At 34.2% G+C, this 20197-nt stretch overlaps 1 protein-coding gene and 1 long non-coding RNA gene across 3 annotated transcripts in view; both read left to right on the top strand.

Annotated features, from left to right (window-relative positions):
* LOC115211339 (alpha-catulin) overlaps positions 1–20197 on the top strand; it is a 349449-nt gene that overhangs the window by 51523 nt on the left and 277729 nt on the right. The window lies entirely within an intron of this gene.
* LOC118765825 lies at positions 8289–16615 on the top strand. Its single transcript, XR_005001709.1, has 3 exons — positions 8289–8301; positions 14072–14074; positions 16444–16615. It is a non-coding gene; the product is annotated as an uncharacterized LOC118765825 (long non-coding RNA).

Genomic DNA, 20197 nt, shown 5'->3' with positions numbered 1-20197 from the left:
CAAAGTCAGAATTTGAACTCTGAATGTAAATGAACATTATTAAATATCACAAGCTATTTCACTCATCACTCTTCCACTTTTCTTTCTATTTTTATATTACATTTTGAAACCGAGCATTTTATGGAGATGTTATTCCTGTCGATATGACTGAATATCATTGAAAGTCTGTTGAGAATATTGAATTTATTGTTTCTAGTAATTGGGTTTACTTGTTTATATCTGCTTATCTTGATGGCTTTGTTGGCTACAATCACCAGTAAAGTTTTATATCTGCAGTATCTTTGAAGTAATTTTTGAATTATAATAAAATATTGATTAATCATAAATCCTCTGAATTGCATTTCAACAGTTTCTCTACAGAATTTCTAGGACACTGAGTCAAGTAGAATGGTATTCCTTTTGGCTGTTATAATTGTCATTGTCATCAAAGATCTAAATGTTTAACTTTGTGGTCTTATTACTACTTTATTACTTAACTAAGCTGAATAGAGGAGTTGTTTTATTTAAGTGACCAAGTTAAAATTGCAATAACCATCTTCAAGCATTGTGCTGCTTGTTTAAGATTCCTCTTAGCTGAAGCTATAATCATTCTTCATGAAAACCTAAAAGCAAACTTTTCTATTATGATTAACTCATCTCTCAACAATCAGTTAACAGAAAATTCACCCAAAATGCTATTCTTTTTCTAGAAAGCTTCAACAGTCTACATTACTGTTAAACCATTTTTTTTTTGTTATCTCATCTTGAAAGGCATCACTATCTTTATTAGTTGTGAGCCTATAACATACATGTTATCTCTTATCTCCATTGGAGTTTATTTCTAAATTTGATGCTAATATACCATCAGTAGATCAACTTAATCAAAACTATTTCTTGGTTAGTGATAAGTTGGCAACAAACAAGAGTTCAGTGATTGGGTAAACTGGGAGATAAACTTTGTTTGCCACTTCACCAGCGAGAAGGCATTCTTTGGTTTGATATTTCAAAGAAAGCTAATACGTTAGCACTGACTTTACCATTTGTTTTTCCATGCAGAGCCTGTCCCTGAGTATATGATCCCCAACACCAACCTTTATTTCAAACTGTCAAATTTCTGATGTTTATTCACAAGAGTGTGTTTGTGTAGTTTAACATTAAATTAAAGGAACTTGATATTTATTTTTTCAAGAAGTTGTTGGTGGCTTTGAATATTTGGCTTATTAGTTATTGACAGACAGAGCTTGGTGCAGTTCTCTGGCTTGCCAGCTCCTGTCAAACCATCCAACCCATGCCAGCATGGAAAATGAACGTTAAATGGTGACGATATATATATATATATATATATATATATATATATATTATGTACATTTTGTGTAGCAGTCCTGGTCATTGCTGTGGAGATCAAATTAAACTGAAGCATGTCCAGAATTGTGACTGTATTGACAAGATCAGACTTACTCCCAACTGCATCGTTTACATTACAGTAGTAATTAATGTTATGCAATTAAAATTTGATTTTTATCTCTCTTGCCTCTTAACCAGAATCTATATGTTAATATGCTAAGTCCAAATGTATGACACTGTTACATGATTAGTCGAAGGGAGAGGTAAAAAGAGAAAGAAGAGTATTAACTGTGAGAGAAAGGGATTGTTATTAAGTTACATGGTTAATTAGTTAGTTGCAAGAAGAGGTAAAGAGAATGAGTTTATCACAGGGGATGTGGTATAGTTGTAAGAAGAGGAGGCAGTGTGTGTGTACTAAGATTGCACCTTTAATATTACTTAAGTGATCTTTTACACCATTTCAAAAATCAAATGCTTCAGAAAGATATACAATTCTATCTTACAATTTTCAAAAACCCATGAAACTCCCATGGGTACTGCAAGTTGATAATTAATCTAATTGTTCATTTTTTTTCTCCCCATCATCGAGTGTAATTTTAATATTTTAAATATTTCTTGTCTCACTATATTACATTAACACCAATCTTTATATCTGAGTTAGTGTGTCATCAAATATCCAGAACTCTCCACCTGTTCTCACATTCTTGAGCTAGAAAAAACAAACAAACAAACAAACAAAAAAAAAAACAGCAATAAATTTTCTGTTCATCAAAAGGAAGTTGAAGGAGTCATCAATGAAAGCAAATCTCTTTCTCTCTCTCTCTCTTTTTCCCAAGACATAGATTAAGCTAAATTTTGGTTTTAAAATTTTATTACGATACATTGAATTTTTCAGTAAATCAACATTTCAGTTTTTTTCACCCCCTTTTTGTTTGTGTGAAATTCTTTGCAACTAAAACTATAGTTGTTCAAGTTTTATAGTTGCACTTTTATCATTTACAAAATTTTACAGTGGAAGAGATGGGATTTAGGGTTCATATCAATGGCAAGGTATCAAGCACAGTATTGTTTGTCCCCCAGGGGCTATGTAGGTGACTACATCACACTTAAACATGTGTTTAGAGAAAAGAGGTTAACTTTATACTTTACATCAATTTCAAGTTTAAATTGTTACACATTGGTGGAATCTTCAAAGCATGAAATCTGAGCCCCCTCCCCCGTTTTTAGCGAGATTGTGTGTGTGTTTTAGTGTATGTTTTAGTATTCAGTGTTCCATACTTTCATGGATCAGATGAAATTCATTAACCCTTTTGATACCAACCTACCGTAACCCTTTAGCATTCAGGTTACTCTGTCAAATGTGATGCTTATTTATTCACATTGCTCAAGATTTCAATGGTGTGATTCTTTATTTTTTTAAATGACATTGTAGGGTAGGTGTGAGGGGCTGGAACTAGTCAGTTTAAACATAAAGCAAGTAGAATATTTGGGTTGGATGTGACTGGTTTAAATGCTAAACGGTTAATCCACACCTGATCCTATGATATAAGCTCCCTCTTTTAAAATTATTTTGATTAAAACTTTCCATCAAAATTTCATGTTAATTTATGTTCGAAACCCCACGTGTCACTTACTGAAACAAATGAAGTGTATCTCAACAGAAATTTGCTAATGAAAATGTTAAGATAAATCTTCTACAGCCAGATACTTTGCACAACACTAATCTTCACTTGTTTTCAGACAAGATAGTATTTCCTCCTAGTCCTTCAAATGTGAACAGCATAATGGCTGGACATATTTTCATGGAATATTGCAAACAAACACCACCACTTATATAACAGTGATGTTTGTTTACAATTAGCTTGCAACATTGACAAGGAGATACTCACTCACACACACACATGCATGCACGTTTATATGCACATATATATTTTCAGGTTCTGAGCTAACAAATCCACTCACAAATCTTTGATCTTTGTCCAAGATGCCATGCGTTGAGATTGAACCTAAAGCCACATGGTTGCGAAGTGAACTTCATAGCTACAGAACCATACTTGCACATATAGCAAGTGTTTTTCTTAAGAAATTTCAATGTAGATAAGAAAAACATTTTCTTTCAGAAATATTTAGTCATACACTCATTTGACTAAAATAGAGAGAGAAATAAAAAAACTTACTGCTTATATTACTCCATTGGATATAAGCTTCTAATCTGAATTTTTGGTATTAGTTTTGTTGTTAGTCTTAATTCAGGATTAATGTTAGATTTCTGGTTTTAATCTTTTGATATTTTCGTTAAACATAGTGTGTGGACTTGCTGAATAAAAGCAATGAAATCAACTTTATCATTTACAATTAAGTGTTGCCATCATCTATATTTATTAAATTGCTTTTTCTAAAATTGAATTTTGATTTCTATTTAATAACTGATTAAATATTATGCAATCATTTGCTATTAGTTCAATCCACTACTTCTGGCTTTGTTGCTGACTCTCCATTTATCTTCTTATTGACTTTAGAAATTTGATATTGCCTCCATTATTTCCAACCCAAACAGAATAGCTTGCAGTTTTATACAAAACCATTTCTTTCTGATGTCCGATTGGAAATGGTTAAACTTTTTCTGCTTGACAAAACGCGACATAGAGTTCAATGGTTGGTGGTGTTCAATAGGAATTAATAGCTAATTCACTCGCACATAATTAACAAAGAGAACATTGCTCATTTTATTATTATTTATTGTATTGTAACTGATTAATACTTTTAATTTGAATCTATGAAATTATGAATGGAGGATTAGGTCTCTGTCTGTTTGTCTGTCTCTATTTTTTTAAAGATTTTATAACTGTTTTTAATTTCTTTTCTGAAGGCAAATAGACAGCAATTAAATTTCTATTTCAAACAGATCTTTTGTGGCCTACTTCAGTTTGGATCTGTTGCTACATGTCTATATTTCTGAGATGTTTTGTAATAATCAAACTTGTATCTATGTGTCTATGCTATGTTGTAATCAATATTTTATCCAGTAGTCTAAAGGTACCATATGCCTGTATGTGTACATATCTTTGTGGTCACCTTTTCAATTACAAACTTTATAAGGTTACACAATTTCAAATCTCCTGTCTACTTCACACATGTATGCACACATGCACACAGCAAATAACAGCTGAAGTGTAATTGAGAAATAAGCACTGCATGCATTGAACTGTTGCTTGCAAGTAAGTATGACCTGGTAACTTATATCACACTTTCAATTATTGCTTTAGGTGGTCATGTAGCCGTGAGCAGACATAGGTAGCTCAGCATCATACCAATCATGGAGGGGAGAGATAGTGGCACTAGCAGTTAGTTGGTACTTGTTTCATCTGATTGGACCAGAGCAACATGAAATAAGGTACTTTATTGAAGGATGCAATGTGTCCCCTTTTGCCTGTCTGGAATTGAACCACAACCTTATGGTTGTGAGCCCAACACCCTAACCACCAGGCAGTGCACTTAAACAATGATTATTTCAATAATTTTAGATTTTACCTGGACTTGTAAACACAGCAGCCAGACTCTGTAGATTATATTGTTGGTTTTATTGTTGTGTGGCCCCAGGTCGGCTTTAATCTATCAGCCTTATGAGATATATTCTATCTTTGGTCATCCCAACTTAGCTTGTTTTCAGATATACTGAAAACTTTGTTCTCTTTTTTTCCCCACTAAGATAGTACAGTGTGATTTACAGGGGATTTGGTTGCTATTTCTAGAAGATAGAGTACCATGAAGAGGCTCCTCAATTGGGTTATTCCTGTTACTGTTAAGTATGTGTGTTTGTGGTTGTCAACATTACACATATCTGTAGTGTGTTCCCTGTTTAATTTTAGTCAACTTCTTCATACACTTTACAAAATTAAAATAACATGAAGCATTCTTTAACCCTTTTGATATCAACTCACCTGATTCTATAAAACAAAATTGTTTTAACTTAAACTTTCCATCAAAATTTCATGTTAATTTATGTTCCAAACACCAGCTTATTAATATTTTACTAAATTAATTATTTTCAAAAATAAAAGGAAGGCAGTGTATTAACAGAAATATAGTAACAAAGGAGTTAAATAATATTTCTATAAACTCAGGTTATTTTAGTCTTGCTTAGATTCTTCTAAAGTATGGCATGTATCAGGTTCTGCTGCTATTGACATTTTTGTGTAGACGTCCCAGTTTTTATAGAAAGTGGATACTACTAACTTTGACATAGAACAGTGGGTAGAGAAGGGTAGGGATGTGGAAGGCACCAGCAAGCATCACCAAATATTTCAGGTTGCTATACTTTCGGTCCACTATTTTTAAATAGTTCCTCTGAAAGTCCCCAATTTTTTCTGGTTTTCACCCTGTCAATCTACCTTATAGATTTGGCCCAAGTTGTGTTAAAGTAGTTGTAATTTTCAGTTTTTGTGTATGTTGTATTATTTTGGGTCCACAACTTCTAATGAAGTTATACAACTACTGCTTTGTATTTTCGTTTGTGGTTGCATGCCAGATCTTGGGTCTCTGTTAAATATTTGTCCATTCTTTAACATTGTCTGTATGCTGTTTTTGTCTGCCTCGCCTTGTTTTCCTCTTAAGCAGTTCCTTCAATAAATCACTGAGAATATATGTTTAACTCTGTGTATGTGTGAAGCCAAGTGGGGTCATGGCTGATGCCAGTGTTTCGTAACTGGCACCCATGCCAGTGGCATGTAAAGAGCATCCACTACAGTCTTGGAGTGGTTGGCATTAGGAAGGGCATCTAGCTGTAGAAACCATTCCAAATCAGATTGAAACCTGGTGCAGCTCTCCAGCTTACCAGTTTTAAGTCATTCAACCCATGCCAGTATGGAAAACATACATTAAATGATGATGACACATGCATACACACATATATATTAGAACCATTCCTGTGATATGATAGGTAACTTTGAAAGTATACTTTTGCCACCAATAATTATGATTTAACTTTTATCAAGTTCCTTGCTGCTTATGCTAATTTTCAAGAGAATAATATTTACCTTGAAATTAAGTTAAACAAGAATTTCTTTTTTATATAATTATTCTGTCATTCCTTCTCCTTCTGTCTCTATGCATCTTTGTCTTGTGTGTGGATATAGTATTCTTGTACTCTTTGCCTGCCACCAGCCTTGTATGGGCACTAACTCTGCACCTCTTATATTAACTCTCTCTGTCTCTTTTATTCTTCCTCTTCATATGATGTAAAATGTGACTAGAGGAATCAACTTGTGTTCATATCGGCTATTATACCAGTAAATGCATACACGCATATACATTTAGCAGTTTATTTGGTAATCCACATAATTTTTTCTTAACTTCCTACCATGTGCAATCCTTCAGATAATAGAACTCTTTTTTGAGGGTATCCAAACACCTCGCCACTGCCTGATAACTGTTGCCCTCTCTTCTAAAATGTGAGTTGTCATACAGCAAGAAGCCTATTTTGCTCTGGCTCCTTCTCTCATACTTTCTAGCATAAAGTTGCCCTTCCAGGGTTTGTAGTTTTGTAAGATATATGGTAACCTCATTATTGCTGGTGCCATGAAGAGAGTACCTAGTACACACTGTAGCTTGGTTGGTGTTAGGAAAGACATCAGCTGTAGAAACCATGCCAAAACAGACACTTGGACCTGCAGGAACTTATTAAACAGTGTAACCCATGCCAGCATGCAACATGAGAATACAAACAGAATAATAATGGGTAATATATTGTGCAATATAAATCATATATACAAGTTTTACACTACTTTTTGTATATTTATCTAAATGTGGATGAGGTTTTGGGTGTTAAGAGATTTTACAGAACCTCATGCGAACACCAACTTCATTTTCCAGCAGAAGGGCAGTCTGAACATGCATGCACACTCGCATTTGTTTGTGTGAGAGTGAGTATGTATATTTTTATTTCTTTGTCTTAACATTGCATTATAATTGTGAGTGTAAATTATTTCCAATATTCTCTAAAAAAATAAATCTGGCCACAAGGAAATATCTTGCTTAGAAACAAGAGACAGGATGGGCATCCAGCTTTCACAAATTTCTCTTAAACTCCATCTGATTTATGGAAGCATGGAAAAGTAGATGTCTGTCTGTCTGTATGTATGTATGTATGTATGTATGTATGTATGCATGCCTGTCTGTCTGTCTGTATGCATGCCTGTCTGTCTGTCTGTCTGTCTGTCTGTGTATGTCTGTCTGTAATGTATGTATGTCTGTATATCTGTATGTCTGTATGTATGATTTCACCAATTTTTTTTTATTATATTCATTGCATGCAGTATTTATATATATTATTCAAATTATTCTCTCTTTTTTTTCTTCTTTTTACTCAGTTGCCACAAGAAATCTTGTGATCAGGATGTTTTGTATGCAATATCTAAAAGTGTGAATTTATATGCATCTGAAGTTACTGACAACGCATTAATAACTACTAAAGTATTAGAAGATAGTTATTTTTTTTTTGTACCTTCAAAATATCATGAATAATTTAGTCGTGTGTGTGTGTGCATATATATTCTTTTATTCTTTCATTCATTTGACTGTGGCCGTGCTGGAGCACCACCTTTAGTTAAACAAATTGACCCCAGAACTTATTTTTTCTAAGCCTAGTACTTATTCTATCAGTCTCTTTGGCCAAACCACTAAGCTGTGGGGACATAAACACACACACACACATGTATGCATAATATTTCTGTTGAGATTCTATAAATAATGTATTCTTTGTGTCAATTTTATTTTGTTGTGTGTAGGCAGGATGATAGAATTGACTATAACTAAAATACTCATCATCATCAACCCTTGGATATTACTGTCTCAAATTTCAAGACTTATTGGACCATTACCCAGTTTCTCCAGTGTATAAGTGTCAGAGATTACAATATTCCTCCTGAAAGGGATGCCAGTCTATCACAGGGTAACTCATTTACAGCTGAGTGGACTGGTGTAAAGTGAAATGAAGAGTTCTGTTCAAGAGCACAATGCATTGCCCTGTCCAAGAATAGAAACTATGATCTTGCGATTGTGAATTCAATACCCTAACCACTAGGCCGTGCACCTAAAATATATTATTGATCTCAAAGCAATGAAAAGCAATGTTGTATCTATTATGATCTGATCTCAGATAAAGATCCACTTGAAAGTGTTTATCCTAACTACTGTCCACTCTATTACTTGATAAGTTTCAGAAATTTATAAAAGAAAACTATTAACATTTGTTTTATGTATAGTGTAGGTGCATACTTTTCTCTTGAAAACAACCTGTAGGAAATATGTATTATTATTAAAGGTGCTATTACTAATGACTGATTGAACTGGGTAAAATTACAATTAACCCCATGGATAACCTACCGGAGACTGTTCCTGGTCCTTTGGTACAAACTTCCAGTTTTAAAATTATCTAAAGTTATTTTACTAAATTCTTAATTATTTTCAAAATTAACTGAAACAAATGCAATGAACTTCAACAGAAATTCTGTAACTAAAGGGGTTAACAAGATATGAAAATCTTTAGAAATCCAGGTCTATCTTATTCATATTCTCTTTGCTTTCTGTATAAATCTTCTCCTAGCTGATATTTGTGCTCATTATCAAATTGCTTTCTATGCAATATGATTATCATTTGTTAACGGTAGGATTTTGTTGGTTCTTCTCATTTGACCTCCCAACTTTATAATTCATCTTGGAGAAATGTGATAGCTTTTTTTTTCTATCATTTGAATTTGTCTACAAACCAACAAAGTTGTGGTATTATCTCTAACTTTTCATAAGCAGCCTCTATCTTCTACAATCATTGATATCATATTCTGATATCTCTATTTCAATATTATCCCTTCTGACTAGAGATACTTGCTTGTCTCTGAAAGTGATAGCCTGTTTTTCAAGGATGATTTCTATGTATCATCCCTATTATCTTGGTATTATCAAACAACCTTGTTTTAGATTCTTCAAAATCATTGTCCTCATCATTTTAATGTCCACTTTCCATGCTGTCATGGGTTCGGTTGTTTTAACAGGAGCTTGCCAGCTGAAGAGCTGCCTGGGCTCCATGTCTGTTTTGGCATGGTTTCTATGGCTGGATGCCATTCCTAATGCTAACCACATTACAGTGTGTTCTGAGTACTTTTATGTGGCACCAACATGGGTGCTTTTATGTGACACTGGCATAAAGGTTTTTTTTTACATGGTACCAGTACCCACGAGTCTGTAACATTAGGATCACTAAGCTGAAGAGAGATGTAGGGGATGTGCCTGAATGCAAGGACAACCATGATTTTACTTAGCTTGACAGGTCTTCTCAAACACAGCAAACCACCAGAAGTTTTGGTCCCTTGTTATCCCCTCTGTTAGGTACAATGTCCAGAGATCCTTTCTCACCATTTCTTCCCATGTCTTCCTGGCTCTATCCCTTCCACATGTTTCGTATACAACTAGAGATTGGTATTTCTTGATGCAGCTTTCCTCCTCTTGATATGACAAAATGAATTAGTTAAGGCAACAGTAATCCCTAACTGCAAAAACCTAGGCTCCTTTCTCAAAGCAACAGATCTCCTTGTGCACCAAGAACTTTATCTGTAAGAAACAATGAGGTATGATTAATTAGCTTTGTCAAAGGGATTTATTTAAGAAAAGGAAGTAGTTCTAACTGGGAAACATAAATAGGTTGTAAATTAAATTCTGAGAATTTATCTCATTTATTTTCTAGGAATTATCATTTGAAAAGTTGTAACTCGGCAGGCTTGACTCAGTAGTTAAGAAGTTTGTTTTACAGTCATATGGTTCTGGGTTTGATCTCACTCTTTGTCATTTTGTCTTGTACAATAACTTGTGATTGGAATTTGGCTGATGGGTCCTATGCAGATTATGTATGTAGATGTGTGTGTGTGCTTACACTAGCTGAAGAAGTGGTTATGTTGCATTATAACCTAACAATATGCATTATAACCTAACAATATAGTAACTAGAGATTGATAAAATTAGTAGGGTTTTGACAAAAATACTTGGTGGTAACCCAGCAAAAAAAAACGGCCTACTCTTTTATTGGTTTCAGCCATTGAAAGAAACCCTGTAGCAAAGGATTGAAGATTTTTTGGAAGTTAAATGATGATGATTTTATGTTTCATTCTCTTTAGCATTTTATTTCTCCTGTCATATTTAAGTTGTCAACTAATAAATGTTGTAAAGTTTGATAATTTTTTGTTTTTTGATATCTGTGAAAATATTTTCTGAAAGCTTTTTTTTTAACATTGTTTTTCCATTTTATAAAATAAGTGGTAAGCGAAAAGTAGTTTTAGGGACAAAGTTTTTTTCCCTCCATTTACAATAGGCATTTCAAAAGACCTGAAAATAGATATTAATGTAAAAGGAATATATACAGTGCCATTAAAATATTTTAGAGTCATTTAAATGAGAGTTGCATATAAGACATGCAGTCAGCCAATACTTTAACTCTTTGTCTAGACTTGTGGTTGGGTCTATCCAGCTGTTAATTGGGTACCATCACTGGTTCATTACTGTATGTTTCATATTTCATTTTCTTGTTGTGTTGAATTCCATTTTGCTATTGAATTTTTATTAAGTATGGGGAAAAGTCTGTTTATTTTTGTTTAAAAATATTGAAGCTAGCAAGACTACTAGTAATTCAGTGATATAAAGCCATAAGACATTATATGAGATCCTCATGGGTCAGATGGAATTTATTGATGTAGATTTTCTATAGCCAGATGCCCTTCTTGTTAGCCCTCACCTGTTTCCAAGCAACATAAATATTTCCCCAAGGCCAAATATATTATTCATGGGAGACTGGAAATGATCAACACTGTTGGCCTGACAGCCATCACATGATGTCAAAGACAGGGGTTCACATAGACACACAAATATTTGTTTTAATGTCGTTTAAAAACAATTTAATATTAAACTGATGGATTAGTCAATATTTTTTAGTAGAGTATATGTTTATTAAATTATTACTATGAAAAGATTGATAAGAACTTTGAAGTTTCTGTCTAGCAAGTCCACCCAAAAAGTTTCGATTGGCCTGGGGCTATCACTGAAGACTTTTGCCCAAGGTGCTATGTTTGCAGGATTGACCTTGAAACCACATAGTTGGGAAGTAAGCTTCTTAACCACACACCCATGCCTGGTTCATATCTTATGAAATAAGATATAAAACACTAAAATAGACTACGGTAAGATTAATATATCTCATTTCTGTTCACTGGAATTTGTTCTATTTTTCATAAATTGTTGCAAAACTAGTTCTTTCTTTGTATTTAAATTGATCTACACGGTTGGTGGCATGTGGAACAGCAGGCATTGGAGTCTCAATTCTGACATAGCTATTAAAAAATAAATGATATTTAAGGGGATGTGAATTTGATGCAAATTTGTCATTATTTGTTAACTTTGAGCTTGTACCTGAAATTTATGTCAAATATTAGTTTGAAGAGATTTGATATCTAAAATGATCTTGAATCTGGCTTGTATTATTTGCTTTATTAAAATTTCTATAAATTTAGTTCAGTAACTTAGTCAACCAGTTCTTTTCAGTAAAGTTTTATAACTGTTCCATTGAAGGATCTAATGCCAAAGTAATTGGTGGCAAACAAGGTGTGATCCCATCAAGGTGGGATGCAGAGGATTTGTAGGCCAGTTCCTCTGCAGAGTTTACAACATGCTGGGCTTTGCAGGGGAAGCTATTAAGTTGGCTGTGGAGGTAGAAGTTGCCCCAAGGTGGCTGTAGATCAAGAGGTGAAAGTCCTGGAAGGAGCAATGCTACCAGGAGTAGTGCTAACTGGACACACTAGCTAGGGCTTGATCAGCCCAGGCTATGTTACCTGGGTAAGAGTATCTGATTTTTGAAAGACCTGAAATGCTTAATGCTCACAGGAAAAATCACTATGTCCAGGAACATCATAGGATGATGTATGGAAAGTCAAATACAAATCTGTTAGAGGGAAATAAAGCAGTCATTTTTGTAGAGTTAGTGGTGGAGAAATATCACTAATTATGAGTTGAATTAAGGAAAAATTATTGGTAAAATATAATAGAAATGTTGGGATTTTTTTATTAAATAGAGAGTATTCATTTTTTTTTAATTATATAAAATTTATAATTTGACCACATTTAGGAAAATGTTTGATTTCTTCTGAGAAGAATATTCTAAAATCACCTTTTGTAAGCAATATGACTGACTACCTCTTCTGGAGATAAATATCTATGATTAGATTGCTGTAACGTAAGTCTTTACTATACTTCAAAAGATGAGAGAAACCATTTACAGAAGGATTTTAGATAATAGCATTTGATTTCTTTTCAAGGTATTTCACATAATACCAATATAAAGATTCAGCTTTAGTTTAGAAGAAATTAGGAGGAATTTTGATATTTATATTTTCATTTCCTCTGGCTATTATTTGGAACATATTTTTAAAATTTTAAACTGAAAGAGCTTTTGAAAATGGTGAATATTTATCTTTGGTAAAATGTGAATCTTACATAAACAGCATAATTTGGACTGAAGGTGGACTCTTTGTTTTCCTCACTCCAATTGTATTCATCATCATTGTCGTCATCATTCAGTCTTGTATATTTTTTTAAAAGCAATTTTAAATTTCTGTTTAATAGTTCCTGATATTTCCTTGAAAACATAGATAACTGTTATGTTTTTTTATTGTTTTTACTCTTTTCAAGTATGAAAGAACATAACATCATTCTACTTTAATGCTAATTGGAACTGAGAGCATGGTTGCCAAACTTTAGCAGAACAGAACTTAGAATCTGTTTTTCATCAATTCCATCTAGTTTTAAAAATACTGTTTTATGGACATTCATATCTGAGTTTGTTTATTTTATCTTTTATGCTGGCTCTTTGATGTTGAGGTAAATACTTTTTTTTATGGTTCTGTATATTGTAAGTGTATAGAAATATGTATGGCAGCATACAAAAATATATAGTGGCAGTTTTTAGAATATATTGCAGTATTTAGAATATATTGCAGTATATGGTAGTGTATACTGGTGGTGTATGGGGGTGCATACTGGCATTGAGAAGTTGATGTTGTATGAGGCACACTAGTGCCATGTTTAGAGTCATCAGCAGTTTAATACTGAGGTATTTTCTGGTGATTTTTAAGTGTGTGATGGCTATCTGAATTATATCTGAATAGTGTGTGTGAATTAGTCTAGGTTTCTTTGATATGTAAGTGAGGTTATTTTATTGCTGTTAAACATGATCATGTTATCTTGTACTCTTGTAGGATGTTGCTGTGGTGGAATCAACTCTTTACTCTTTTTTACTTGTTTCAGTCATTTGACTGCGGCCATGCTGGAGCACCGCTTTTAATCGAGCAACTCAACCCCGGGACTTACTCTTTTGTAAGCCCAGTACTTATTCTATCGGTCTCTTTTGCCGAACTGCTAGGTAACAGGGACATAAACACACTAGCATCGGTTGTCAAGCAATGCTAGGGGGACAAACACAGACACACAAACACACACATGCATATACATACATATATACGACGGGCTTCTTTCAGTTTCCGTCTACCAAATCCACTCACAAGGCTTTGGTTGGCCCGAGGCTATAGTAGAAGACACTTGCCCAAGTTGCCATGCAGTGGGACTGAACCCGGAACCATGTGGTTGGTAAACAAGCTACTTACCACACAGTCACTCGAACCATTCATATTTCTGATTAAGATCAATTATTTTTCAGTATGTTAATTATATACTGCTGTATATGTTATTACTGAAATCATCATCATCATATGTCCATTTTTACAGGCATGCCTGGATTGGACAAAATTTGTTGAGGCAAAGTTTCTATGGCCAGCTGCCCTCTTTGTTTCCAAGGAAGGTAATATTTCCCATAGCTTGACAGGTTCTTCATGGGAGATGGCATTATAAGATGATATTTATTTACAACCAATATGTGATGTCAAGACAAAGGTACACACACACTATGGACTGCTTTCCATCTACCAAATCTACTCATGAAGCTTTGGATGTGCCAGGGCTGTTATAGACGATACTCGCTCAAAGTGTCATGCCATGGGACTGAACCTGCTACTACATCATTGGGCAGCAAATTTCTTAACCATATTCCCATGCATAGTCATGCTTGCACCTATAGCATATGTTATATATCTAGTATATATATAGTGTGACCGTTGCCAGGGCCACGGATTGGCTCCAGTGCCAATGACATGTGGAAAGCACCATTTGAGCAGGGTCATAGCCAGTGCTGCCTTACTGGCACATGTGCTGGTGGCATGTGAAAAACAACATTCGAGCATGGTCGTTGCCAGTGTTGCCGGACTGGCTTCTGTGCAGGTAGCATGTAAAAACACCTTGTGAGCGTAGTCATTGCCAGAACCACCTGACTGGCCCTCATGCTGGTAAAGAGCACCCACTACACTCTCGGAGTGGTTGGCATTAGGAAGGACATCCAGCTGTAGAAACTTTGTCAGACCAGATCGAATCTGGTGCAGCCTCTGGCTCACCAGTCCTCAGTCAAACTGTCCAACCCATGCCAGCATGGATAGCAGACATTAAATGATAATTATATCTCTTATTATAAAAGGCAGATTTTATCTGCCTCCCTTTGTCAGTTATAGAAATCTACAATATAGGATTTCTTCAATTACAATTTACCTAGCATTTTTAAGAGTAGAATGCATCGGGTTTTGCCAGGTCCAGTTTTTAAAATTTAAACTCCAATTAAGCAAAATTTACAGAAAACTCACATTCTGGTGTGTATGTCAAATGCTTTTCTTAGTCTGGTTTACAGCACATGCAAACGCACACACACAGTGTGCAACGAATAAAGTGAAACTAGATGTAATATTTGTTTCTGTCTATCACGCTGATAGATACATGAGTAAAATGTATGGCAAGCTAAGAGATAAGAGTGAGTGAAAATGTTCTTGGAAGAGAGTAAATAGCGACAGAGTGATTTGAGGAAGACTAAACTGAAAGTATGAAACAGCGTTTATGTATAAACAGACGACACTTATATAAACCCTTTCGTTACCAAACCGCCCGAATTTACCTATTCATATTTAAATGAGAATATCAGAGTAAATCTCTTTAGTACATTCGTGAAAACACGTATTATACTTCGTAAACACTTCAAATACAGTTTTGTACAAAAATCGAAGTGTAATTTTAATTCCGTGAATTATGGGAGATTTTTTTCCGAAATTTGTTCCTATTGTGTTTTCAAAATTTGTAATTCTGACAAAAAATGGATACGAATTTCATTATATCAAGCAGCGAGTCAGAATTCGAAGGATTTTCTACTGAAGACCTTCATAAATCTAACTCTATGACTGAAAAAAAAAAGCGTCTTTATATAAGAGTGAAGTTGTGTGTCTCTCTCCTACGATTTAGATTCGTAACTACTCCCACATTTTGCGGTGCAGTTTAACCAAAAGCCGGTATCTTATAGTCGTGATTCATATCGAGCCCTTCTGGGTATTAGCGCGCGTCTACGATGAGTCTACGATTTAAAAAAAATTTACCATCATATTTTTCCATTTTAATGCATTTTTTTCGCTTTTATATAAGGGAAGTAACTCTCTAAAAATATCTACGATGTGTCAACGATTTTAAAAAAAATTTACCTTAATTTTTTTTCAATTTTTAATGCATTTTTTTGCTATTTTTTGGCTATAACTCTCTAAAAATGCTTATATAGTTATTTCCCTTACAACCCGAGCAACGCCGGGCGATACTGCTAGTATATATATAATCTCATCATCGTTTAGCTTCCATTTTCCATGCTGGCATGGGTTGGACGGTTCAACTGGGGTCTGGGAAGCCAGGAGGCTGCTCCAGGTCCCAATCTGATCTGGCAGTATTTCTACAGCTGGATGCTCTTCCTAAAGCCAACCACTCAGAGAGTGTAGTGGATGCTTTTTACGTGTCACTGGCATTGACCATGTTCGGATGGTGCTTTTTACGTGCTACTGGCACAGGTCTCACATCTACAATTTCCATTTGATTTGATTTTGATATTGCTCTTGATGTTGATGTACTTGACTCAATAGGTCTCCTCAAGCAAGGCATGTTGCCCTATGATCCAAGGTACACTGGTGTAGGTTACAGCTGTGGACTCACTTTATTTGCCGGGTCTTTTCAGTCACAGTATACCTCCAGAGGTCTGTCTTTTGTCATTGCGTCTGTGAGGCCCAACGTTCGAAGGTCATATTCACCACCTCACCCTTTGTCTTCCTAGGTCTCCCTCTACCCCAGATTCATTCCATTGTTTGAGAGTGGCACTTCTTCACACAGCTCTCCTCATCCATCCTTAGTACATGACCATACCAATGCAAACGTCTCTCTTGCATGCCACATTCAATGCTTCTTATGTCTAACATTTCTCTCAAGGCACTTAAACTCTGTCGTGTGTGCACACTGACATTACACATCCAGCTCAGCAGTCACAGCCCATGTTTCACTGCCATGAAGCATGGCAGTTCACACATATGCATCATACAATCTACTTTTCACTCTGAGCGAGAGGCCCTTTGTCACCAGTAGGGGTAGAAGCTTTCTGAACTTTGCCCAGTCTATTCTTATTCTAGTGGTATATATATATTTATTTGTCAATAGTAAGGAATTACCCTAAAACATTTACTGGTTCACGCTCAGTTAGGTATTCAAAATAGGTTATTCAGCAGGTAATATATAAATCCAATAATGTTCTTATAAGATAAGAATTTTGAGATATATTTCATTAGATAATTCTAAATATATTACCTTAACCATATAGGCTTCCTGGAATATATACTAACAACAACAATGATAAGGATTATTACAAAGTTGCACAGCATTACCTTTAATTCTTTTGATATACATACAGATTTACATAGACCTACACATGTTTCAACTGCACTGATTAGTAACCGTTGAAATTGCAACCCTACTATAATACTGGTGCAGTTTCTTCAGGGTCTTCACCTTAATATCCTTTGGTAGTTTTTCATTTATCTACTCTGCATTGTATGATGTTGAGTTGTCCATTAAGTTAGGAACGAACAATCTCTATTTCAACTTTTGACTGGATAATCATTTATAGTCCATTATTTCAAACCATTCTGTTGTTTAGGAGTATAGCAGTTTAGTCAGGAGTATAATTTAATAGAAAACTGGATTAGATACATAGCAATAACTGGTTTATTGTCTGGCATTGCAGATTATGAATTCTACATCTTTCCAGGCTTGATAGATCAACTAATGCTTAGTTTTAAATATTTTTTTGTGGCTAACAATTCAAAATCTGAACAGATAGTAAATTACTGCAGTGTATTTACTTTTATAGCTATTAAGCTATACTTTTAACTAAGCTGTCCCCCCTACTGACATACACTAAGTATATGATAGTATATAACTATTTTGGTTTTCTATTAGAAATCTTGTGAAAATTTAACTTCCCAGTATTTGATGGTTCTTAGTATCTTTTCGACTTCCTCTTGTTTCCATGGGGAATAATCTACAATGTAATAGATATATATTATAGACTTGACACTGAATTCTATTTCTTTGCAGTAGGGTTACTAGCTTCTTTAAATCTACTGCCTCTAGTACCATCTTGTTCTGTCCTTTAATTTTTGTAATTCAAAAAAGTGACTTGTATATTTGATTTAAAAGCAACAATCCAGTCATTCATCTGATTGACTTTGTCATTCAATGAAAAATTTAATTAATAGTAAAATGAGTTTTTTTTTTTGTTTAAAATCACTCCACACCCCGACATTAGCTACAGATTAGAAAGTAAGTTTTGTTTTGGCTTTGGGTTAGTATGTTAAGCAACAATAATTTGTGTTTGTCTTGGGAACAGGTTCAAGAATAATTTCTGATCTATCATCTGTTATATTTATACATTTTATTTAGGTAGCTGTTCTTAGCTCTAGGTCTCTTCCAGTTGAGTTGGTCTGTGATTATAACCATGACCATCCTGATTTATTTTCAAACCTAATGTATCAGGAACATGATCCAATATATCTATCCTTATTTAAATCATCAGGGTGTAATTTTAGAGAAATTTGGCTGCTATTTCTTGCAGGTTGAGCAAATGGCCTCCTTCTTAGCTAGGTTGTTAAGTTTTGATTGAAAATATCTTTTAGTTAAATTTCCCCTGCTAATGTGAAAAGATATCCATTCAAATATCAAAAACATAATTGATTCTGTTTTCAGTGTCTTTCATATCAAATTTATTTTGTGCTTTTGCTTTTCAGAAATGGAAACACTTTTTTCATTCATAAAGTGTTAGTTTTTTTTCATTACAGGCAAGGAAGAGCAATTTTTTCCTTCCTAATATTAATCACTAATAAAGAAATAAAGTCCAGAAATAGTTGTATGTTTCAAGAATTGACTGTTGATTATTTTTTTTTTAACTTTATATTTGATGTATTCTGTGAAACATCTGGAATCGTTTATAGTGTTTAGATTGTCGTTTATTTATTTTATATTTGTTATTGGTTCCTTAGTAATACTTTATGATTTGCCAGTGTTGATTTAATGGTGTTGGACAAATACTGAAGGCTTCTGAGGAACAATAGAACATCTCCAATTTAGTTCTGATTTAAAACATCTGCTGAAGACAGTAGATAATTCTGATACAAGTTAACAGTATTTTTATTATGATGGCTTACAGGCAGGATCATGAGCAAGTTGGACAAAATTTTTAGTGGCATTTCTTCCACTCTTACACGGTTGAGATTGACTTAGCCATTCACCTTTTCAGGATTAATAAAATAAATACCAATTGACCATTGGCAATGATGTGATTGATTAACCTCCTTCCATCCAAATTTCTAGTCTTGAAAATTTGAAACCATTATTATTAAGGTAGTGAGCTGGTAGGGTGATCAGTGTGTCAGAGAAAATACTTAGCATTTCTTTTAGCTCTTTTTGTTCTGAGTTCAAATTCTACTGAGGTTCATGTTACCTTACATCCTTTTGGGTTCAATAAAGTACAAGTGAAGTATTGGGGTTAATGTAATTGACTTGCCCCCTCCAAAATTTGAACCCATAAGACAAACAAGCTGGCAGAATCATTAGGATTTTTGACAAAATGTTAAGGGGCAATTTTTATGACTCCTTGTGTTTTAAGTTTCAATTCCACCAAGGTCAACTTTGCCTTTCATTCTTTCAGTGTTGATAAAATAAAATACCAGCAATGAGGGTCAATGTCAAATCATCCTACTCAATGCAAGCATGGAAAACGGATGTAAAATGATGATACACATAACAGGCATCCTGCAGTTTCTCTTTTACCAAATTCATTCAGAAGGCATTGGTTAGTTCAAGGGCCATTGTAGAAGACTGTTATCCAAGATGCTACATAATGGGACTGTCTGAAACTACATGGTTGCAAAGCAGACTTTTCAACACACAGCAATCTATTCTTAACCATTTATACAGTACACATAAATGATCTATTAACTTCTTTGATTTCATTGATCCTCCTCTACTTAAAGAAACCATAGCAACATTTCATTTTATATGTATTTACTGTGAGAGTTCTTAGAAATGATATAATTTTAACTTAATTTGTTTTCCTCAAGGGCGATAGTAATTTAAGTGAAGTAGTTCCAACATGAAGCCATATTCCCTACATAAATATCGTTTCCTTTAAAATTGCACAATGTATATATAATAATTAGTACAGGTTTCTAGAATTTCTTTGAGGGATTAGAGACAGTTGATCTGGTAGAAGTTTAACTTGGAACAAAAGAGCAAAGAAACAAAATTCGGTGAAACTTAATGTGATTGTACCCTATTACTCATCTATTGATTTCACTCACTGGACTGTGCCCATGCTGGAGGACTGTTT

This window comes from Octopus sinensis, linkage group LG1 (genome assembly GCF_006345805.1).
Source record: "Octopus sinensis linkage group LG1, ASM634580v1, whole genome shotgun sequence".
In the NCBI taxonomy this organism is placed as follows: domain Eukaryota; kingdom Metazoa; phylum Mollusca; class Cephalopoda; order Octopoda; family Octopodidae; genus Octopus; species Octopus sinensis.
This window is presented reverse-complemented; position numbering and strand designations above follow the sequence as displayed.